Below are 25637 nucleotides of genomic sequence, written 5' to 3' on the forward strand. Positions count from 1 at the left end.
CGCATCCAATTGGCTTCGTCAATAGTCTCCGGCGCATCCGGTCGAACTGCGCTGGCTAACAAACATGTAACTCCATCTGTGGCCTCATGGGACAGCAAGCCGCGCGCAGGCGAAAAGAAGAAAGTGGAAAAAAGCCACCCCCTCCCCCTCCCTTCCCTTCAAATGTCCCTGCTTTCATCCACGCGGGCGTCTTCGCTGGAAAACTCGAGGTGGTATCGTCCGTTCGAGCGATTTTCCACCCACCAGAAAAGGGGTTTTCCACGGCTAAACTTCGGCCAGCCTCGGTGGGTGGGTTGTGAGAGGCGTGTTCGCAACACACACACACACACACACACACATCCGAAAGCGTCTATTTTCATGTCCCAAAATCTGCTACCATCCCACCACCCCCAACCGCGCTCCACTCGGCTCGACGGATTTTCCGGTTTCCCAGCCGATTTTTCCACCCCGATGTGGCCAGGAAGCGAGAAGGAGGTTGTCCTGCAAATCGTTGACGCCTGTTTGCCGCAGGTTGCGCACCTACCCCGCGTCCTTCCTTCCACCCACCACCCACCCTTCGCCCCCCATTCACCTATTTTTCCGCAGGCGCGCATTCGAGTATCACTTTTCGGATCGTTTTCATTTCGCTTCGCAGCTCGTTACGATGCGTCGCGGTGCTCCGCTTGCTGGGTGCTTAATGTTTTCCGCTACGCCGCCCCCCCCCCCTCCCGGGGGCCATTTTCCCACACCCCTACTCTCCACCACAACCCTGATGGTTGCATGAGGTGTATTGTCGCCTCTCTGCGGCACTTCATGCGAGCGCGGGCGAGTGAACTGAAATGGTGTCTCTCGAACGTGTGTGTGTGTGTGTGATTTCCTCCCTCATCCTTCTTCCTTTAGGCGTTTGGTAACATCTTGAAACATTGTGTCGGATGCGTGGAAAAAAAAAGAAAAAGAGCCCAAATCGGTGGCCCGGGATTCGAGATTACATCGGTGCTACGCGCGGTTGTCCTTGGATACGCGAGGGAAAACTGGCGAAGGAAAACACCGAAGGGAAAACCACGCCGGGCTACTAGGGACTGGCGAGAGCAAACGATGCAAATGATTATTTCGAGTACATTCAACGAACAACAAAGTCACAGCGAAACCACAGTTCGAGGTCAAAAATGATAACGAGTAAATGCGCAAATGAATCCGAGCTTTTGGGTGTACGGAGCTTTCGCGAAGCCTTTTCCGAACGGCATATTGACACTGCGAGTTTTCATTACACCGAGGGCAAACTGACGTGTAATGAATTAAATTAACGCTACGTGGAATATGAACGCGGAATTAAAACAAAAGCAATGGAATACAAAGCGTTACAAGCGTGTAATGGGAGTGATTTTATCATTGGCGCAACTACGTGCAATTTACTATGTTTTTTTTTTGGTAGGGGAAATAATAAGGTATTGTTGCACTGGCGTGATAAGGCTTGGATTGAATATAATTTTGTTTGCCAGTTATTTTACGCTTCATTCCGTCAAACGGCACTCAAAAGGTAACATTTACAAATATACAATTGGGAATCCCCATCAAGCTTCGAGAATGTGATTTAAAACATTTTAATTTCTTTCCTATCATACATTGCAACATTATTCAAGCAGAGTGGCGCAGTGGAAGCGTGCTGGGCCCATAACCCAGAGGTCCGTAGATCGAAACTACGTTCTGCTAAGCTGATGTTTTATAATAGGTTTTGTAGTTTTTTTAAGCATATACCAATTCAAGTTAAGCTACAGTAATTCAACTTCCTGCATGCATAAAATGTTCCCTACATGCGGACAGAGCACTCTGTCAAACAATGTTGTGAACGTATTGTAACCTGGAAAATTACCCAGGGCATTGCCTTGAGCGTTGGTTCACATTTTCTTTTGTCCACTTAACTATTGTTGGATGTAAAGCTGACATAAAAATAATTTTGATTCGTTTCGTGCCAGGTACTTTTGTTAATGAAGCTTCATTTATGCTTCAAATATAATTTTACTAGAAATTCTTATATGTTGAACGAAAGATGTTAGCTTAACATTTTCCCATTTCCGTATTTTATCCAACTCTAAAGGTTGAGTTGTTTAGAAAAGATTCCTGCAACATGAATTCTTCCTTGCCCTTGAATAGACTTTTTCCGAGTGATTTTTGCTTCCGTTCGTTAATAATGCACCATTTATGACGATATAGTCAACAACCGGCATCGATGCAGCTCTTCTCAGCTATCTATTTTACGGGTACAGCAGGCCTTTGTCATCGGAAATGCACCTTACCATTCCGGTGGATCGTAAAAAGTGATGCCAACGAAACGAAACGGTCCCGAAAACGGTTCCTCCGTCTTCCCAGCAGCACAACGTTGTCTTTTCGGGGGACGTGAACGTGCATGGTGCATGAGTAGCGTGAGTCGGAAAATGCCTCCCAATCCAGCTCCAAGACATGGGCAATACGATATCCGGTGCCATAAATATGAAACGAGATCCGGCACATCGTGGCGGCCGTTTTCGGCACGTTCACGCCGCTATTATGTTGGTGCAGATCTTGGGGAAGGTAGTAAAAAAAATATACTAAAACTGCACATACGAGACACATATTTGGGCCACGAGAGAAGGCAGATTATTATTTTCATCTATATTCATGCCGAAACATTTTGCGACCGATTGCCGAGCCGTGGGCGGGATCTCGCTTTTTTCCAATGATTCAACGGTCTAGGTGGTGTCTATCTCAATGATTCAAAAGATGCCTATCGCAGAGCATTTTTTTTTACCGTCAGTTAACCTCGATGCCACCTGTCAAGAAAATTCTCCCACTTGGGAATTATGAGCGGGACGATTTTTGATAAACGGACAAAAGGTCCAAAGGTTTACGAGCCCGTTTTACGAGCCGTAAAATATCGCCTAGACGCTCCTTTGTGCCCGTTGCGATCCTTAAAAGCTCACCAGGAGCGGCCATGAATTAGCCCGTGTGTTTTACGAAGAAAAAAAATTCAGCAAACAAGACGATTGAACCAGCTGGTCGATTTCATTAGTCGACGCGTCTTTACAGGGGTTGCAATTCCACCCGAAGGGGTGAGAAAATATGACGAAAAATCCCGGGACGTTGCGGGATTGATTTAATTTACATAACAAAAAAACAAGCCTTGAGGGATGAGCCCGGTGACATATGACATGAAGAAAGAAATGCGCACCATACGAGGGAAAAAAAACCAACAAGGATAACAGTTGGATGGGCTGAATGATCGAGTTTGGTTAAAGTGCCGTTGGCATCAATGGGTGGGCTTTGGAAAATTAACGATTGAAAAGATTTAACGATAGGAAATACATCGCAATGGCTGGAAAGTAAAGTAAACTGCATTGATCTTCTTTAATATAATCAGTGGGTAATTATTTCAACGCACAAAGTAATTCAATAGAAATTTTATGTTTTTGTCAATTGTTGGAGAAATTATTCGCGTTATTTAAATCAATTGAATAAAAAGCTAAATTTGAAATTGGATTAATCAATTCGAATATTTAGATATGAATAAGGAACTTTAATTTGGCAGATAAGATCTTTATTGGAACTTCTTTTTGAGCCGATTGATTTGAATTTGATTTGAACGCATTGAATCAAATAGAAATTCAGTTCCTGGAATAAATTGATCAAATTCAGAAGAAAATTAGTAAAAAATATTAAGAGAATATTTCGAAAAAAAATCCAAAAACAGCCAGACTCTTTGAAGGAAACCAAAAAGCAATATCGCTGAACACCGTGACCGTTTTTTTTAGCGTATTCTTCTACATCATCCCAAACGAAGCAGGCGGTTTTTGCTTTCCATTTTCGTGTTACACGAAGCTTATAGTTTTCCATCAATCATGGGCAAACAGTTTGGCGGCGCCCGTGTGCTGCTGATCGGTTTCCGAAGGATAGCGCTGGCGTAACCGCGCCAAACAGATTAACATTGGGCAGAGCAGCAAGCGATGGGCAGGAAATAGGAGCAAAACATCGAAAATGGAAAAAGAAAACAATATCGCCACCGACTCAACTCGCTGACGGACGCGAGCGGCAGAACGACACACACGAGCATAAGCAGGATGTTCCTGTGAATCCCAGGCCCTGTCGCGCTTTTCCAATAACGAATTTCGCTGCGAGCAATTTGTGAAACAATCTGTTGACGAGCTGCGTCCCGGCTGCACGTCGCTGTGAAGGGCCTCGCGGGCATTATCCTTCCAATTTTGCGCGGAACCGGAACGAGAATCGGCGCTTTCATCTCAACAAACCCGCTCCAGCGATATCGTAAGCCAGTTAGGCGCGTGTGTGTGTGTGGTATTTTTTTCTTTACTTCCCTCCAAACGCACGTTGTATCAACGAACGCATGAAGGGGATATGTTGTCAACTTGCCGTCGGCTGGAGTTAGAACGGGCTCATGATCGGCGTATGGCCTCGCGTACACGCTCGATAAGGACACGTGCTGGAGGATTCGCTTTTCGATGTACACGCGGTTTGCGAAATGGTCCCAACTACTGATACCCCTACATCCAGCAAGCTGAATAATCAATAGCTGATGAGAAATGTCAAGTTGACAGGTTTTGCAGGCTTCCATCGGGATCCAAATGATTGGAATGTGTGGCATTATAAATCGATTCTCTGAAAGGCACAGTGCCGTTTAAAAACGAGTATTTAAAACGCGTTAACAACACTATAGAGAACCGAAGAGGATGCTGCTTTCCCAGCACAACCGAACAATTACTCCAACGTCTGCTGCTGGAATCTCCCAACGGAAGTGCTGGCGTTTGCTGGTTCTTGCCCCCAAGTTGACGCCCGTTAAACGAGTGGCACTTTGACGGTGGCGCCATCTAGCGTAGACACGCTTAACCCACCGAAAGCACCAGCAACCAGATCATCCTGATGCGTCCACTGCAGCTACGACCATAACAAAGGACCCGCCAGTAGCCGATTGCGGTGCCCATCGCCTTTTGGATGCCCATCCCACCAGGGTTTGCGGTGAATATCAGCACCCAACAGCTGCTGGCCGAGGGCCTGCATCATCAGTCTTCCTCGGTTGGCTTGGCGCGCGATTCGTCCCGACGGCTCATCCGGCTGGACCGGATCCAAAGCTCGTCCTTCGGGGGGTTTTTGGGTAGGCTGCGAGCCCCTTTTTGCCATGGCGGTGCCATCGGGATGCAAGTTCGGTGGTTGGTTTTCATGCCCTGATAAGCACCCGTCGTTGGCACAAAAATGCATCGCCTAATCGAGCGTGACAGCGGCAGGACCGCTAGACACCAGGGGTCAGGATCTAGCCCCCAAAAATGCGCCCGGGGTGAAATTACAGACCCAACGTTCGGTGCGTTTTTCCGCGCTTGTAAGTGCGCAGCGATTCCCGAGCGATTGCAACCGGCATCGCAAAACGAAAGGATGAGGGAATGAATAAAACAAAAAGTGGCAGAAATACGAGCTGAAACAATCCTTGCTCCTTTCGGTGTGAGTGGGGAAGATTTTCCCGTGTTGTTTTCGATTAATTTGCAATTTTAAATGAAAGAAAAACACGCTCCGCGCCAGGCGTTGTTTGCGTTCCATTTCCCGTCCGAATTGGGTGAGGTGTTTGTGCGTGGTTGAAGGCTGGATTTCGGGGAATCCTTCATTCGTTTTGTGTTTTTTTGTTCGAAATATGGACGGATCGGACTTCAGGCTTTGCTTTTCGTTGAAAAACGCCTTGTAAAAGTCGTCCCAATATCGGAACTCAATTGAGCCATTCAACGCTGCCTTATAAACGCTCTAATGAGCTATCGTTTTTTTAAACGAGCAGATTTATTTGATTTAGAGGTGTTCGAGAGAATGCATAGAAAAAGCGTGAATAAACCTTGGTAATGCAGAAGCTGTATGCTTGCTGAAGCGTGTATAAAACATTCACACACACCACAGGGGTTGTATGGTAAAAGTGACATTTTTTTAGGACACCATTAAGAGGCGTCGTGTTTTAGCTTAGATGACATGAACCAACAACACTGTGGCGACATCAGTTTACACGTGTATCCACCTCCACAACGTGACGTGCTTTCCCTGATTTTCCTCTCCACGCTTGTCCTTTTGTAGCGGCTTTGCTCGTATGCGTGCCGTGAACGCTACGATAACATGACAGCAAATGGAAGGCGGCGTTTGACAGTTGGAAAATTGGCGAAAAATTCCGATTCGACGGCAGCATGGTGGCGCGTTCCGATTTTCACGTGTGGAAATTCAGGGCCACGGTCAGTCCGGTGTGCCACGTGCCGATCATTACGAGCAACGGGCACAAATTAACTTTCATTCACACTTGCGCCCCGGGAACAAATCCCTCTGACGTCGGGGGAGTGTAGCCGCCATTTCCCACCACCGCCGCGTGAGTTTCCCGAGGGAAATCGCCTCCCGCCGGAAAACGCCCGTGCTGCGTCGTGTAATATCGCATCTCCCTCGTTGTTTATTACATTTTATTGTAATTTGGTTCATAAATTACGCCCGCTGCCACGGTGCGCCATTTGGTCGGGGCTGAAAGGGATGGTCCCTTTGCTGCCGCTGGCGTTCCATTTCCACCCTTCGCGTGGTGCAAGGAAAACCGGAAAAGTCCCTCCCGGCCAGCGCGTGACATCGGAACCACTCGGCCCAGGGCATCCCGTTCGCATACCGGCGCAATGTGGCCTCACGGGAATAGGCCCTTTGCTGGCGCAAAATAGGGAAGTGTGCGAAAATCATAAAAATAGCAATTATCCACCCGAAAGCGCTTGGGCAGGAGGGAGGGGGGGGGGGGGGGTTTCTACACGGCCGAAGGGGGTGCAAGGGAGCGAGGGCTGCGTCCCGAAGGGACTCGTGAAGCGATGATCGATGTCGGCTCGTCTGTTGGAGGTTTTTCACGGAGCCTCGAGCGTGTGATTCGCCTTGTTGGGGTTGGTGTGGTCGCCTTCTGGTGCGAGGCGAAACGAATTGTACGAAATTACAAGACTCGTATCAGGGCGTTATCAAATCATCGGTTCGAAATGCGCGTCCTTGCTGCTGGTGGGGGAATAAATATGGTACTTTTCCTTTATTTCCCGGCTGCGGACGGTGTGATTATGCTTTTTCTTTACTAGACGAAACAGGAATAAATTACTCTGATCTATAGCAAGTCGGAAGCATTAGAGCCACGTCAGCCCTTTAATTTTGATCTGTCGATACTATACTTTGACTCGTGAGTACGTCGTTTGAACACTGTGAAATAAACAAAAACTGAAACACTGAAACTATCAACTAATTTAAAATAACGATAAACACTCCTGTAGAAGCACGATATAAGTTCGTTAGTTTTAAAAAGGACTTACATAAACATTTAGACGATTTTCAACTGTGTTTAACTTACTTTACGGTTTTAGATAATGATCTTTAGCAGAATAAAAACGGAAAAGTTAATAATTGGATTGAATGAAAATGTTTACTTGAGAAGTACAAAATAATTGAGAAAATTACGAAATAGCCTTAATTTGAACATAAATACTTAACATTTCGTCGATATTCATGATTTACAAAATCTAAGAACTAGCGTGTGCAACAACGAGATCCATTATGACGATTCCAATCAACCTGAGATAATTTCCCAGCAACAGATGCACGTCGGAGCAATGCATATACTGCACGATTCCATAAAATGTTCATGAAAAGGACTTCGATCACCATCCACACAGGTTCGAATGCACTTTCTTTCTTCGGAAAATTAAAATATAGAAGAAAATTCCACGAGACGTAATTTTAACATCGTTGTCCTTGGGAAAACTGTCCCTTCGCCAGCATTTGCGTCATTAAAATCATCTGCATAAGTCCTTTCCATTTCCCGAGCTACTTTCCCCGGGTGCATTCCCTTCCACATGCGCACCCTTTAGAGACCCTTAATTACGTTGCACGAAGCTGCCGAGTCATCTGTCGGCAAACCGCTACAAATGGGAGGGTTTGGGAAATGGCGAAATTCGATTCGAGCCCGAATGGGAAAGCGCACCGGCGGTGATTTAATAAATGTCATCCCAACCGCGGCCGGCAAACGCGCTTTCCAGGGCTGCAACTCGCCCGAAATTGACGATGACGTGGCAAACGATGAAGCGTGCCGTGGTGCGGAACGGGAAAAGGGCCGAGGAAAAACTTTCACCCTCGAGACAGAATGCGAAGTTTTCGTTTGCGTCCCCCAACTTTCCCGGGAGGGTTTTTATTGGAATTTCGTTTTTCCCCGTGTCCGGCTTTTTTTTTTGTTTTCCCGAGGCACGAGTCCACACCGAGGGAAAATACGCTTCTTTTTTTTTGTTTTCCACCGTCCCCGCATGTAATGTACGTTGTCCGAGTGGGCCTGTAATTGGCTCACGTTTTGCCGCACTGGGGGATGGAAAATAACCCACCGCGTGCGCCTAAGGGTGACGAGACTTTTGATGGAAACGTACTGCGCGTTTTTCCTCTTTTCTTCGGCACTTTTTTTTCCCCGTGCGTTCCAATCATAACCGATAAGCGCAGGCATGGGCCGGGAGATAACGATTATTGCCACCGGTGACCGTTCGGGTGGTTCAGGGGAAAACTCAGGCCCAGTTTTCCACCCCCTCCTTCGATGGCCCTTCGGATTTGGATTCGATTTATTTTTATTGCACGACATGTTTGCCGAGTCTCAGGACATGTGAGGCGAACTTTCTCGAGACCTGGACCAACCAACAACAAAAAAAAGGACACTCTCTCTCAACGGAGGCTCGTTGATTTTCACCGTCGCTCAATAAAATCTCCCTTCCTCGTGAGTTCACCTCGAAGTAACGCATCCTCGCGCCGGACGCGTGCGTATCTGGAAAATCGTGGACGGGGCTTTCGCGGTCGAGATTGAAGGGTAAATATTCATGAACCAACGGAGAACCACTCCGGACACTCCACAGCGGGCACTATCGCGCGGGCGGAATGGAAATGGTTTATTGGTTTTTTTTTTCCTTCGTGTTTTTCCTCCCAGCGTGGCCTCGAGTGGACAGATTGGATGCGGTCGATGATGGGCACGATGAGAGGGCAGGTTTCTTTTTACTTCTGCTGGGCCCTTCTGTTCCGGTGTTAACGGTGACTCAACCTCAGGGGTGTTGGATAGGGAGACGACGAAAGAGAGAGAGAAAGAGAGAGAGAGAGAGAGAGAAAAAAAAGGGAAAACAACCCGACAGCGCTCGGTGCGAAAGCATCAACTCATCAACTGTGTCAAAACGTTTTCCTTTCGCCGAAAAGGGGCCCCGAGTTTTGTCGTCCCGGGGTTTCAGGAGGGTCCTTTCGCTTCTTTTGCGCTTGCTAAAGAGCCACGGGGTTGAGTACGATCCCACTCGTGCGGTTCGGGACGCTGGCCTGGTTTGAGGGAAATGTTTACCAACGTGGGTTTTTGGGCCACGCGGATTTATTTCGATTTCAATCCAACAGGCACACTTGAGCGGAAGGCGACACTGGTTGGGTTGCTGAGTATTTTGAGGCACAAAATTGAGTATTGTTGGGAATGGTAAAGCAAACACAGTCTCATTTACACCTGATAAGGTAGTGAAAATGTATTGGGCATTTTAAGGCTCAATGTTATTCCGATTTTCATTTTCTTATTATGATCGAATTTCCATCGCTTTTAAATTCGACGAAACAATAAAACATATAGTCAGAGACGAAATAAATGTTTATTTTATTGTGCACTAAACCCTTAGATATTTTTGATATGTTTTGCTTAAGTTTCTATCAAATTGGGCGTTTCAAATTGGCTTAATTTTATCGCCCAACAGCTAACGAATAACGAATCCAGCAATTTCACAGGTGACAAATTTTTTATTAATAGTTAACTTTGTAATAAATATGTTCCTCTGGCCAATGGTATGAAACTGTTGGCAGTGTTATGGATGGATTTGCAAATTTGTGCGATCTTAAACCTGCGAATATCTCAATATAAACTCAACTTTATCAATCTTATATTTGTATAGCCTTTTTTATTATATTTGATCCTGATTTGAGCAATTTTAAATAATTCGAAGATTGATATACATTCTCACCGTTTTTGCTGTCAAAATAAGTGGTGTAACGAATTTCATGGACTTATAGATGGTAGTAAGCTATCTTCTATAAACTAAACTATGCAACAAAAGGAGTAATATATCGATAGCTGAATTATACATAAAAAAAGCTATAATATCATTGGTATGTGCTATGGTCTCATGTTTAAACAATCTTAGAGTGTATTATTGCTATGTGTATTTATCTGAATGTGATCTTACCAGATATGATCTAAAAGACAGCAATTGTTTGGTCACCACATCTGCATCGATTGCGTATTAAAGAATATGATCCTGAAAGGGCTCACAATTTGTAACGATTAAGAAAGTACATTTAATAAATGCATTTTTACTGCAAAAATCCGCAAGCACAGTTTTGATGTGCGAAACAATTTCAAGTCAAATTTTACTGTTTAACACGACGAAAGCCTTTTGCTGGTTCATACCTCTTGCAGCCCTCGCACTCGGATGGACATATGGTAACTTACAAAAAAAAAAGGTCAAATAAAAATGAGGAAAAACCCTAACGAGAGCAGCCACACTGTAAAGTCGCATCCTTGCCCAATCCTGCCAGATGGCTCCGGCGGCTAACGCAAAAGCTGCCTCACTCGACGTTGCGGTTGCTAACGAAGTTACGTCTCGGCTCTCGATCGCCCAAAGAGTGGTTGCGGGAGGTTGCAACCCCCACTCCGAAAATGAAATGAAAAAAAAAAAAGAAAAACCACAAGCTCGTTACTTCACCCGGCCATAATCGGACCGCATCACCCCTCGGTGACCGGAAAGCCAGCATATGCAGTCGGTGTATTTCACCACATTCCGGTGCATTGGCCCGGCGCGGGAAAAATGCTGCTGGTAGCGGAAGAGAGGGGGGGAAGGGTGGTTGTACTGAAAAAAAAACGAAAGAAAAACCCCCCACCAGCATAGCTCGCTGGCACCGGGAATTGCAACAAATTGCACAACATCTCGCCTGGCTGGCCGTCTCTTGGGCCGCAAACCGGCCCGTGCTGACCGTATCGAATTGAAATTTATACACCCTCTCAAGTGCCGGTGAGTGGATGAGGGGGAGGGAGGGCTCCTCACGTGTGGTTGTGGAAAAATGGGCGGCAAAGGGATTCTTCCGGCGGAAGCGGCACGCGAGCGAGTCCAGCTCCGGTTCATTCGAGTGCAGCGTTTGTATTATTTGATTTGTTTTCCCGGATCACGTGTGTGTATGTGTATGTGTGTTTTCTCCAACCCAAGCCCCCCCCCCCTCCCCCAACCTACATTCCGCGGGTGGGATCGAGAAGGGCCGGCGCGATTAGGGCCCGGGCGTAAAATATTTCACCCGCCAGCACCGTGGCGCAACTGGTGCACTTCGGGCCGTCATTAGATGCCGTGCAATAAATCTAAATAAATGAAGTGAGTACTGGAACTAAATGATAAATAACTCACACACAGCCTCGTTTCCCTCGCGATCCGAAAGCTGCGCGACGCAGGTTGAAAAATTGCACATTCATAAGGGCGGGTGGGCGCGCATCCTTTTTTGCTTTAAGCCGGGTGTGCCCTTTTTTTTCTGGCGCTCCTTAACTGCGATGGATATTGTGCATCGATCTCGAGCACAGTGATGGGATGGGTTTTTTTTTTCTTCCCAGTGCGTTGGGTGGAGATGCGAAGGCTACGGACTTGTTACTGTCGGAAAAGGGTCAACGGCGAGCCCTTTTGGTTGAGCTGACGGGTTGAACGAGAAGGATCTAGCGATTGTAAATTGCACAATCTGTATTTTCCTTTAAGCTGGAGAGAGTTCAAGCTACTAGAAAGTAGCTCTTTAAACGTTGGGTTTTTTTCTGTGGATTTTATGATTGAATTTCTTAAAATACTCAATCTAATCAATGCTGTCATTTGGTCATCTTTATTGCATAACTACATTCTTATCTACAATATTGATCGAGAAGCCAACTATATCAAAGCAGTGTTTTAGGACATTAGAATAGGCCATTACATCGAGAAAGCAATTTTTAATATTAGTATATTTGTTATAATGATAAAAGGCATTTTATTTCGTAGATTGGCTTAGCTTTTTTCGATGGATTTGTAAAATAGTTCATCTTTTGTTCAGTAATACAGAAAAGAATTTTATTGGTTTAATAATGTAATTTTGAAAACATTTCTGATAAATCGCCTTGATGACATTAATAAACATTTTTCTTCAGCTGTAAAAAACAAAGATGTAGTTTAGCAGCAAAATACAGTAAATCTCAAAATTCGATGTATAAATAAGACTTTAGTCTTATGGCTAAAGATTAGATATAACAACCCATTCTGCTACCATTGATGGTCACAGCGTGAATTTATTTTTATGATACAGTTCAAAAAGCACGCTTTTCTTATAATCTCATCTGTGTGATGAAAAAAAAGTACATTACTGCATTACAGTAAAAGATATTTCTGTTGATAATAAGTAAATCAGAACCTAACATGTATATTAATATATATTAACATTAATAGTTTGATTGAAATTCTGCTTTTCAAAAACAAATAAGCCATCACAGTCTTTAAATAAATGGATATCTAAATAATAAAATTATTTAAAGGAAGTTTGAAACTAGAATAAATTATTAACTAAAATGTAGCTAAAGAAATCAAACACTGAACTTGTTTGGAAATAAATGCCAAATAAGCACATGGAAAAATGAAATAAAAACATATGAAAACTTCTAAACTGTTCCTTCAGTTTGAAGAAGCAACCCATTTTTCATTTCCTCTACATTGGAAACTGAATTACTCTTGGGTTCTGTAATGTTTGCTTCATAATTTCGTTAGAATATACTCTCAATGACAAGTTAAAATCAAAAGCGATGCTTTATCCTTACAGCACATTCGATTCGGAAAGCAAAAAAAGCAGCAGACAACCATCGGGTGCTTGATTTATTCCACCCAGCAACACCCTCGCTCCAGCAGGGCTCGACCATCGGCCAATCCAACCTAATCCAGCCAGATCGGCATGATTTATCGTGCCACGGCGTGGGCATTATCTAGCAATTGTCGACCGAAATGAAAAGAAAACAGCACATTTAAGGCCCGCGCAAAGTGGGCTAGCATGCGCGATTGATGGGACAAAATTGTAAGGCACTTTACTGAGTGCTGCTTGACATTGATGGCATGGTAGTGCTTATTTTCCTTTAACCTCTATGTCGAATTTTTATTCATCTGTAAAATTCATGTCGATAAAATGGCCTCCACTGCATAGCCCACTGTGCACTGCATCCCGGTGGCGCGCGTTTTCCGGCTCCTGGGGGGCGAGTTCGTTCACCCTTCGGGTCCGCCCCAGGTCGAGACACATTCATCTTCACGCGTGGCATTCGTACGGGCCCATTTTCCACCGGGCGACCTTCGGAAAATCGCCTCCACGGGGCCGGGAAACGCGTGCCGCATCGGGAATGATTTATCGCGCCCCGTTTGATTAGCTGCCGCCGGAGCCGGCTACCTGGGGGTGAGAGTGTGTGAGAGTGGTTTTCCCGGTGGGAGGAAATCCAGGCACCGGAAAGGAGGTGCTAATGCTGCCTCTGTTTTGACAAATTGAGCTGGGGAGGTGATTTTCCGGCCCCACGTGACTTCTGCCGCTTGCCGAAGGGGGGATGTTACATTAAAAATGCGTGACAACGCACGCCCATTAGCGTTTTGAAGGGAAAAATGGCGAAAATGAGATATTTATTCCGATCACATTGATGCAGGAATTTACAACCATTCATGCACACGAGGATGAGGGTGTTAAACCTGGTTGAGAATGCAACTACGCTTTGTGCATTTAATATTCGTTCCGAATGACAATGGATCGTGTACGGAGCGGTGGATTTAATCGTCAAGTTTGTTTGATTTTTTGACATTTGCGATCGCTTAGCTGAATGTTGTTTAAATCATTTAAAACAATAGAAATATAATTAAAAAAGCAATACATTTATAGAATATAGTTTTGAAAAATTAATATTTGAAGATATTTTGCTCTTTTTGTTTGAACGCAATCAATTTTATCAAAAATGTATAAAACATTTAGTTTATTGAAACATTATTATTACATTTTAAAGGCAATTAGCTGGCTGTTTAAATAATTGTTGAAGTTTGACGTATTAATATTACGCTTTTTTGATGAAAATAAATCAATTGATAAATTACTTAATTCTTTAATAGTTTGTAATTTAATGCTGCGCAAAAAGTTTTAAAAGAATTATAAACCACTTTTTAAGATCATATTCTCAGTAGACTTAAGATTATGGAAACATTTTTATCAGTTCATTTTATTCTTTTTATAAACTTTTAGAAGACGATCTCCGAATGAAATATATATTGAATATTCTGGTGTAATATATTCTGGTAAATCAGCTCCTCAGATAAATAGAATTGTGTTCAAAAATTGTCTAAGTTTTCAGCAAAGTCCTTTTCATCGCTTCTTTCTCCACGTACTGAAGAAAGCTTTGAAGTAAGCACAAATGTTAATAAAGCAGGCTTAAGCGCATCGTCGCGAGTGAAAAGTGCAGCCTGCAAGTGAACTCAGCCGGTTTCAATCAGCTGTTTTTCCGGATCCTTGCATGGCTGATTCGCATGCAATCGAGACATTTTCCAACATGCTCGAGCTTGGCCAACATCCGGGCTGAATTGTATCCCACATTGCACCATCCCCTCGACGACCACCCTTTGCTTTCCTCTACAGCTTCAAAATGTGGTGGAAAATCCAGACAAACTTCTTGCATCCGGATTTTCCCTCGGCGACTGGGTATGTCGGTGGACTGGTGCAACATCGGCTCGGGCTTCTCGGGCTTTCCATCATCCCCTTCCGTGAGGTGGAAAATTCCAACCCTCACACCCTAGAAAAAAGGGCTCCAACTGCACTTTTGCGTGCTCCGGACGGGCCTTCAATCAGGTTTATATCCTCTCCTCCGTGAATTCCCTGTTACCGCCACCTTCTCATCCACTCTCTCTCTCTCAGTTCGCTTTTCCATCCCCAAAAAGCCAGCAGAAAAGTTTTGTAGTTTCCATTAAAATATGGGAAATTCGACGGATGCCGTTTCGCCCGTTCGGTGGGGTGGATTTTCCCATCTCCCGCAGGATTTTCCCATGCGTACGGAAATGAATAATTATGGTTTCCTCACCCACCCACGAAGGCGCCCACCCCCACACGGGGAAAATTCATTAACGTTTCCACCAGCCCACCGGCCGGTTGTTGTTTGTTTCTTCCGCCCTTTTTTCGGCTCCATTTCGATGCTCGAGCGATGTTCGGACACTTGCTGGCCACACCCCGTGCGGTACAGGGTGGAGTTGGTTACATCCTCCCTTCTCTCCGCCCCACATTCCACCCTCTCCCACACCGGTTTGCTCGCGCAACGAATGGAGGAGCATAAATATTGATAAGCCGTAACGATCCGCGCGTCCTTCCCGAGAAGGGCTTGCTGGCGTGATGGATGTGAGGTGAAGGAAGGGAGTTGTGGGAGGGTGTCGAAGAGCGATGGGTGGCTTTAAATGGAGCCGTCTCAATCCTTTCCCCCCCCCCTCTCTGCCCCCGGGGTGTCCTTTACCTTGGGCCAAGCTCATGTGCACTTTCGCGTTCATTTCCGAACGTTCAAACCTTGGGCCAGGGGGTTGATGGAATGGGGCCGGAGGTAGCTCATTAGTGTGCCGCAAGCAGCGGCCCTCCACCCCCTACACCCCCTACACCCCCCCCCCCCCACGCACGCTCTAAAGCGACTCGAATTTCGGACCCGGTCCATCTGTCGGCATCAGATCAAACCCCCGCGGGGGAAACGAGCTTGGTTTTGAAGTTGAATTGTCAATGGACTGAGGAGCGCCCGCGGCAAAGGGCGGTAAAGCGGGTGCTAAGGGGCGGATGGGAGCGACGGAGATGGAGTTTCGAAAAATGCACATTCCCAAACGGGATGTGCATCCTTTTCCGGCCCGGTGACGGCAACGGGAGCAAACTTCTAAGGACCCTTCCAGCGGGCTCTTCTTCAACCGGTCCCGGTATAATGCCTTCCCTTCTGCTACATCCTTTCTTCGTCTCCGCCCTAACCCTTCACCCATACACGTGCGTCCATCGGCCGGCTTGAATTATAATTATATGCATATTGAGAATGATTGACGCATGAATGGCTAGCGTCTTGTGCAAACAAATAAATAAATCTCATATCAATTGAATAGTGGCTCCCTTTTTCCCCTCCTGGCCTCTTTGTCCCACGCATCCCCCCCCCCCCCCCCCCCGCACCAACTGGTCAGTCAGGGCTGCAGGGCTTTTCGTTTCGTGCGCGAGAGGCGTTTTCCGTTGCGTGGGTTTTTCGCTCCCTCGCTGCTTCTGCAGCCACTCGGTGCATTGGGGTAGGATGTGGGCTTTTCCGTTTCTTATGCACCATATTCAGCACCATCTCCCGCCCGCTCCCGTCACCCCGCCGAAGGGTGGTTTCATTTGATTAAGCGCAAACGATCACAACACAATGTATGCACGCGACGCGCTAGCCCTTCTAAGGACACTGCCGACAACTGGTTGCAGTTTCAGGCGGGGGCGAACAAGAATGGGAAGAGCGGGGAGGTACGCACGCGGCACGGGGTCTTTAAAGTCTGCAGTCGCTTGGATGGACGCACTTCGTACGCGGTTCGGCTCAATTACCTACAGGATGCAGACGGGAAAGGTATACGGAAGAAGGGTGCGGAGGGGGGAGAGGGAGTGAAGGAGGAAAATCATCCAAAATAAAAAAAACTCCAAGCGGGGTTCCGTTGCGCAAGGTTCAAGGTGAAGCGCCCTTATTGGGCTGAATAGAAAGCCTGAAAAAGCGACAGTGCAAAAGCTGATCTATGTTTTTAACGTTTTCAAGCCGACTTGAGTTTAGAAATTAATTTCTTTTTTTTAACTAGCCTGTAAATTCATATCGATGGTGTTTTAATTAGCGCAATAATAGGAGGATGTAGGTTTGCTGCTAACGATGTGGTAAAACCGTATTCGGGAGAAAACACACTCGCATCCAGTTCCCAAAAGACCCGTGACCCTCTTCTCTAGGATATTGAATTGCTTCCGCGTTCCAGCTTGCATAAATAAAACAAACAAAAAACACATTCCAATGCGGCTTGGTTTTTATTTCATTTTCTCTTTCTCTTACTCTCTCTCTCTCTCTCTAACTCTCGTCGGTCGTCCTTCAGACCCTTCGCGGTCGGGAACGAATCACACGACTCCGCCGGATGCCGGGCTCTAACTACAAAAGCCTCGCGCGGAAGGAAGCGTATGGAAATGAAGCGCGGAAAATGGGCCTCTAACGGCGTGCGAAAAAGGCTGCACGACTGGCTGGCTACGATGCCGGCAACCGAAAAAGGGCCCGATGACACCACCGGCTATCCTCAGAAAAAGGATTCGCCCGTTTGGTAGCGGTTGCGGTTGTTCGGAAAGCGAAAATCGAAACAAAACCAAAAATCCGGTCGAAGGAAATTAAAAGCCCGTGAAAGAGAGAGAGAGAGAGAAAATAGGGAAGGGATCCCACCAGGGCTATACAATATCAGTTTACAGCAGTTTGGTTGCGGTTTGTTGCAAGTTTGCCGCTAATTAGCCGCCCTCTTAGACGAGCCGGCAATAACCGGAAGCGCCCCCTAGCGGACGTACTCGTCCGCATCCTTGCGCGCCATTTTCCACCAAAAGGATTTGCGGCTCGATTTAAATTATTACTCCCTTCGGCTTCGCTTTTGTCACGCCGATGGATGCGCTTTTGTGATTTTGTAAATTAAACACAAAAAAGGAGAAAAACCCGCGTCGTCCTAACCCTTAAGCCGCCCACCCGTTTGCCCAATTTTTCCCTTTTTCTTCTCGCTTGATTAATGGAAAGCAACTTCAGGCAAACAAACACGAAAGAAGTCAAGAAGCGCCATCGGAATCGCTTCTCGAGCTGCTTATCCCGAAAGCGAATGACACCGCGAAGGGCTGCTTCGGAGTTGTCCCTTTTTTTTTTGTTCAGCCCTCCCAACTCACTTCATCAACACGCTGCTAACGAGCCGAAAATTCATTACGAACTCGCGTTGGGTGGGAAGCAAACAAAACCCGCAGGAAAGGACCTTCGGCGCGCAGTACATTAAGCACAATTAGCTAGTCTTTAGGCCGTCTGTGACAGGACTGGTCGTTAGCTGGAAATGCTATTAAAATATATAATTAAAACGTGCTTTTTATTGAATTACGATAACGAAGGCTTTATAGCAGAGAAACATATTGACCTTTAGAATTTGGGAATATTATTCACTAACCTTACGAACCTCCTAAGAGGGAAAAGGAAATGTTAAATGATTTTAAAAGCAAATTTATGGTTTTCATAATGAGCATTAAAATTAAACAAAAACACTGTTTTATTATAAAAAATTCATTTAAAACAACAGGTTCCTCGTTTTTTATATTCGCTCTTTATGACAATTTGCTTCCTCATAGCTTAATTAACCACATCAGGAGGGATCCGCAAAAGAAAACCAACCTTGCTAGAAGGCGAAAAAAATGATCCTTTTTGAGCATTTATTTTGTAAGAGTATTTTTATTAGAAGGAACACCATCCCTTTAATTGACTATTTGCACAGCGAGGAAAATAGATTCAGGGCGCTCGACTTCTTGCACCTAATTCACCTTCTTCGGTCCTGTAATCTGCTCTTTTTCCCATCACTCGCGCTCGGTTCTTTGGTCGATGATTAAATTTAATTTCCGTCAACCCGCGGCTAACGAACCAGAAGGTCGTCCTTGAAGCCGCTAAATGGGCATTTTGATCGGTTTTGCTCTAATTTTAATACGTTTCGAGCAAACACTGCCATTCGGCGGTCCTTTTCGGTTCGATTAACCTTCCGGAAAGGGGTTAATCTTGACCCCCCCTGTGGTGCGAGACGACAACTCGCAAATCTCACCCGGAACAGAGCGTCCTTGGGGGTGAAGAAAAGCGCTCCAACCCCCTGGCAGAAGGGTGACTCGCTCGCTTTGTCGCGGTGGTGCGTGAAATGACTTCGCTCCGTGGTGAACACTCGAAAAACTGAACAGCAAATGGGAAAGTGGCTGGTACAAGGATCGTCCTCGAAGCGAACGGCCACGGTGCACTTCAACACAAACATCAAAAGCAATATTTGCCTCCCGCGAATAGGGGTGAAACTGGTAAAGGGGGGGGGGGGGCGTTCGTTTTGCTCGATTGTATCGCAATGGAAGTGGGATTCAATTTTCTGCAAAGATGAGCCGCACTTCCCTTTCAAGGGCCCAGGGCGAGCGATCGTACGGCGGCGTTATTTTTTTCCCAAAGCCGCTCATCGCCTACGCCGCATTGAAGTCTTTCGTTTTCTTTTCATCTCCCGTGTCTTATTCACCGTGTCCCTGTGTCTTTGCATCACTTCGCCCTTCGCAATTGCCAATTCTGCTTTAAACGACGGAAATGAGGGAGTGCACATTCGCGGGAGCGGGAAACGTATTTTCGAAACACGCTAAAAGTGCTTAAGGTTCGCCTCGGAAATAGGAACGGAAACGGTTTAGGCATTTTTGCTGATGCTGTTTTGCCCCACACGCTGTTGACTCACCCCAGTGCCCTCAGGGTGTGCGCGTAATGAAGATGTTGCTGATAAGGCCATCGATGGTGGGGAAAGAGTACCAACGCAGTATTGGGACAAGGCGCGTACTGAGAGGCATTGCGAGACCTGCCCAGTGGTCAAGGATGCATCATCGCGCCTTTTGGACGGCTTCGGGTTGGACAATTTGCATAAATTTGCGATATTACCGAGGCTCGAGCCCATCCGTCGGTTTTGGAGCGTATGTAAATTACATCCCGAGTGCAGTGCCGTCGATGCATTCGCTTGTGTGCGTGTTTTCGGTACATTCAGGCGCTCGAAACGGCGCATGGTGCAATGGCCGTTTGACGTTTTATTTCGCATTCAATCCCTAAACGATCCTGCGATTTTGGAGAAAAGGTTCAAAACATTGGCACCTTCTTTTATAAGAGTTTTGGGAACAGTTATAAGTTCTATTTTATGTCAAAAAATGATTTAAATTCAGTGTTTCACAAATGTGCATAAAAACTCGATTGAAATGGTTGGTTTATTTTCGTCAATGAATTCTTTGTATTAAATTTTAACATCATTTAAATTTCATAGCATTTTTCTTTGACCTGGAGCAAATCATTCTATCTAGAGTCCTACATTAGCGCGAAAATATCCAATTTCTTAACGAATTTTGCATTCTCATTACTCAAGTCAAAAAACATTGATTATGGATAAAATTATTGCGTAATAATTAAATAATAGAAACTACCAACACTTACATTCCGCGAGAACCTGCTTATAAAAAAGAATATACAGCTGCGCATAAGGCGAATGAGGTAGAATAGAAGAGATCCAATACTTCAGTCAAATATATAACGAAGTGGTTAAAGACGGAAAATCGTACTTCTCAGATTGTGGTTATTACTCATCTGTTAAATAGTTCCGAATCGGTGCTTTGTTCTGTATTTTTCAACATAAACGCATGATTGTTTGAACATCATGAGCATTCATTAGTTACGTAAGTAATTCAATAAGTGCAGCATTTTAGTCAATATTGAATTTTGTTCAATTTCTAGCTCACAACGCATAGTTTGTATTAAAATTCACGACAAATAAATCCCTTTACATGCGTCAGAAGATGGAATCATCCTTCTCGAGCACCCTTACTGGGCATATTTGGAGGATTTTATATTCTCTCCTGCTGAAGGTTTTCTTCATCCGTGATGCTGGACCAACCGGAACTGCCGGAAGTAACGCTCGACAGCGTGCAATCAGCGCACCGGAAGTCACCACCGAAGGGGTGGAACCTCAAAGCGCTGCAATCACTCGATTCCGTTCGATCGGCGGTGCGAAAAGTGAGCTTTGGGATGGTGGAAAACGGAAGCGTTCCATCCCGCCTCGATTAGCTTGGACGCTGCTCGTGCTCAAATGGACCGTCGCCGGCGAAAGGAACTCGAGATGGCGCCACGTTGCGTAAGTAATCAGTCCAGTGGCCAGGGCCTGACGAATGGCAGGAGTTACGCTCGCGATAGGTGGCGGAAATCGTCCGGAAAATGGGTTGCGAGGCTTGGAAAAGGGTGTCGAGGGTTGCTGCAGCGAAAAATCGCTGAAAACGTTACATCGTTAGGGGAGTTTATATTTTTAAAGAGCCTTTTTAAATGTAATTTTAGGAAGCCTCCATTGTAAAAAAGAATCATTCAGATTTGAAATTATAAACGTGTCAAATGTGTCTTCATATATCTTCCTTACAAGATATAGTAAACCCTATTTTACGCATCTTGAAATGAAAATAAAAAAGCTACAGTTACAGTACTCTAATCTAAATTGATATTTGGTAGAGAAAAATTGCAATGCAATAAAATTCTAGATTGTTTTTACTAAAAATAAACTTCTTTGATATTTGATATTTCCATCACTACTGAAACGTTCCTTGCATAAGTAAAAAAGCCGTTTTAGGTAACGAAAAAGAATTGTCGCCTAATAACAAAAGCTTAAAACACATCGACAGGAAATGTTTTCGTGAAAAAGCAAAAAAAAAGAGAGAGAGAATGAGAGAGATGGAAATAGATACAGAGTGAGGAAAAGCACAAGCAAAAAAAGAGAAACGAAAATGAAAACCCCACAGCGACGCGAGAAGCCGGCAAGATAATCTTATTAAATTGGTCATAAAATTAAATTGAAGATGAAAATGAGAGAAACCTTCTGCACCCAAACCGAGCGCCCTTAGACGATAGTTCCCTATTTGCTCCCCGTTCGTTTCCGTGCCTGATATTCGCCAGTTTTTGCTGCCGCCCAGTGGCTGATGCCAATTGTTATCTCGCACCAGGCAAGCTCGCTAAGCTGCTTAGGCCACCCCCTTTCGAATGACGCGACGTCGCTTTTCCGTTGGGGGGTTGGAAAATGAAACTAAAAAAATCGCACCCCCCCACACTCACACACACGCGCGCTACGAAAAACGGATAACCCCAATCCCCGCGCCTAATCCACTTAAACGTTTCGTGGGGGTGTGCGAAGGATTTGGGATTGATTTTTCTCACCCTGAAAAATGGGCGCTCGGGAAAATGGGGCAACATAAAAAAGTGACTTAAATCCTCGATCGGAAAACCCTGTGCCGGAGTTGTTTGATGTGCACGTGTGCATGTGTGTATTTTCTTTCCTACACCCAACATTCCCTCGCCACCCCCCCCCCCCCCCTCTCCCGCACTCTGAGAGCTTTCCCTTTCGTCGCATTTCCACTCGGTCCGTCGCGTGCTTTCGCTCGAGGCGATGCTGCAGTCGACCATCCATCATTGCTCGCTCGCCCGGAGAAGGAGGCTCCCTGCAATTACGCGCATAACAATAAACATAAAAGATCCACCTGCGTGGCCCTGCGTCCTTCCCCGCCAGCTTCCCGACCGGTGGCTGGAAATAAAAAGAAAAAAAAGAAAGGAAGGAAAAATCGCTCCGGCGTCCTACGAAACGAAAGGAACGCTGCATTTGGCGGAAGCCAAGCTGCCGATGCACACTCGGGGTGCATTCGCGAAGGGTTCATGGAAGGGCTGTCTGTCCCTTCCTCCTTCACCCCTTTCATTTCCCCCCTCCTTCACCCCTTTCCACACACCTTTTCCATCGGCAATCGTTTAGGTGCCGGTTATGAGTCGCATATAAGTTGTGTGCTTTTATTTCCCTCTCAGCCGCCGGTTCGGTTTCCTCTTTGATTGCAACTGTATCCTCCTTCCACTACCTTACCCTCACCCCCCCTTCAACCACGACACCGAACCACCCTTTATGACGCAGTCTCCCACCCTCTGGTGTTCCTTCGAACTACGGCGAGACCTAGCGGGGAAGGTGAACCTTTTGGCGTGGTGAAAAACAGAAAAATGAAAAACAAAACCCTCCCCACCTCCTTGGTTACCTTCTTCCCCCCCCCCCCCCCCCCTCTCCAACCGAGTGCTCCCGCGTCATTCCACCACCGCGGGATGCCACGGTGCTATATCATTTCGCGCGCTGCACCATTATGCATGCAAATGTGATTAAATATTCATTAATATAAAATATAGCAGCCAGTATTTATGCCTCAATACATTACCATCCCGTGCACGGTGTGTGGCTGGTTGGGGGGTGGGGGTGAGGGGGGGGGCAGGGTAAGAGAGATGATTAAGAATGCGTACCGACAGGTTCGCGAGACCGGGCCCGTTTCTGGTAGTGCACCGTCGCCTCTTGGGGGTGCAGTTTTTGTTGCTGCCGCTGTTTTTTTTTGCTTTTGCTTTTAATGTTTGCGTCGACTTTCCCTTGGCCCTTGCGCGCACGGCTCGCAGCTTAAATGCAGGTCCCGCCGGTGCAACGCGAAGGCAAATTGAATGACGCATAATGATGCTGCCGGAGTTTTGTGGCCAGCGGATAGAGATAGTTACGGCCAGTCAGTACGCATTCCGCGCCGGCAGCGTTTGCTTTAATGATGTCGATTGTGCGCTGAGAAGGGGGTTTTGAAGGGCCACCGTTTAGGGCTTGGGCGCGCAGGACGTCGACAGGTTCAGATCCGGGCGCCGCTGCAGGTCTGTGAGAAGCCGTCGGTATGTCGGCCGTAGTGGGCCGGTGTAATGTTCTATTGGGTTTTTTTTTGTGTCAGTTTTCCCCGCGAGCTATTTGTATTTCTATGGCTTTTTATTGATTTAGATTATGATTTTTTGAATGCATTTCCTATCAACGAATAAATAAAAAAACATAATTTGACTAGGTTTTTATATACAAGATTATTGATTAATGTTATATATGCATGATTATTTAACACATGTTTTTTTTTTTAATTTATTTTACTTAAGAAAATGAAGGGAAATTTTATTTTTTTATAAATCATACTAGTGAGCTATGATTAATCAAGCTTTATGAACAATACGGTTAGGCCGTCAATATAATAAGAATAAAAAAATGAAATATTAATAATGCAGTATTGAAACATGAAGAATTCAAAGTTTTCATAGCATTTCAATTCTATTCGGCATTTTAATGATAAACATTGTTCATTTCAATTTTCAAATGCTCTAATTACAAGTCACATTGATATAAAATGGTATCAGTGTACTTATGTGCGAATGCATATGACCTTCTATTCTAAATCTATTTTGGTTGAATAAAATATGGATAAATAACAATAAATTTCATACTAACATACATCAGTTTTTAGTTTTTAATTTGACTCCAAAGCGTTTTTCCAATTCAAATTCATAGGCAATGTATGCTATTTTAGTTAAGTGATTTACAACTCAATAAATGGTTTTGAAATTATTTTTCATCCTGAAATAAGTTATTTTTCGAAGGAATATACTCTCTCACGTATTTCGTTGCTTTGAAAAAGCCATGCAACCCCAAAAACAGAAGCAGTATTAACATCCGCAAAGGCTCCCATGCTCTCAATGCTCAATGGTTCCGATAATCCTCGTCCTTCCTTTCCATACGCTCGTTCGCTGCTGTTTTTCACGCTTCGATCCTCGCTTTATTCGAGCCACGGAAGCAAGCGTGCCGTTGTTTGTTTTGTTCCCTGTTCCTGATTATTTCCGTTCCGTGTTTCTTTTTGCTTCCACGCCTGTTTGATTTAGCGCATTCGCTCATTGTTGCGAAGGTCCCGGTTCGTTTGATCCCGCAGGTAGCGAGCAAGATTGGCAAACATCGGATCACGGACCAAAGGATGTACAGCCTCCGATCTGGCGATCCTACCAACACCTGCGGCGAGTGGCCTGGTTGGGTCCGAAACGAGCACTGCGCGAAGAAAGGACGATACCGAGCTAATTTTGCTAATTGAATAGTGGCGCGGAACGGCAGTAAAAAATAGGAAACCCCTCCGAGTTGGCGAACAAAGCAAAAAAAAAGACAATCTAACTCTCCCGAGACCCGGACCGGAAGTGCCGACAAAGGCGGCTCGAAGCACGCTTGACGTTGAGCTGGAATGGTAGTTTTTCTAAAAAAAAATGTAAGAGCTTAAGCTAGGGAAATGCCTTCTAGAGGCTGGAGTGCTGATGGATGGATTTCCTTGAGAAAAGCGTCTTATCTCCGATGGCAGGTGGATTAGGCTTTGCTAGCGCTGGGTAATTGATTGTAATTTCTGACCAACTCGTATTTGGCAGTATGGATCGTACGGAATGCGTTTTCTACTGAAATTGAAGCAGAAAAGTATATTTGCAACTAGAAGAGGTCTGTTAATATTTAGCAGCTGCAGAATATATCTTAAAATACCTTCTTATCGTCTGAACCTTCACAAGGAACCTGAATAGGTCTCTTGTATTTAGGAGTCAAACTATTACTACTGGCATTACAATATAAATTCGTTGATGTGTTTCTTTTGATTTAATTTAATATTTTGAATGGGAAATCGATTTGAAAAGCATTTTCCACTACTAGCCTATATTTTTATAGAATCCATCGCAATCAAAAACCGGCTCTCAAGCCATTATTTGTTGTTTAAAGCCTTTATGTTTAGTTTCATTGTTGCTCTCAATCTTTTGCTTAAAGTTGACGTCAATATTGAATCATATTTTCGTACAACTGCATGTAGACAATTACAATAACAAAATTGTTCAATTATATTTGTCCTAATTATCTAAAAATGAACGATACACTTAAAAAAACATGGTTAAACGGTTTTTGCATGACAAACATGATAATATG

General features: G+C 45.1%; 1 non-coding gene across 1 annotated transcript; it reads left to right on the top strand.

Annotated features, from left to right (window-relative positions):
* The first annotated feature begins 1617 nt into the window (after nucleotides 1-1617).
* Nucleotides 1618-1689, top strand: Trnam-cau (transfer RNA methionine (anticodon CAU)). The gene has a single exon. It is a non-coding gene; the product is annotated as a tRNA-Met (tRNA).
* Nucleotides 1690-25637: the final 23948 nt, after the last annotated feature.

The sequence above is a fragment of the Anopheles nili genome, chromosome X (genome assembly GCF_943737925.1).
Source record: "Anopheles nili chromosome X, idAnoNiliSN_F5_01, whole genome shotgun sequence".
In the NCBI taxonomy this organism is placed as follows: Eukaryota; Metazoa; Arthropoda; class Insecta; order Diptera; family Culicidae; genus Anopheles; species Anopheles nili.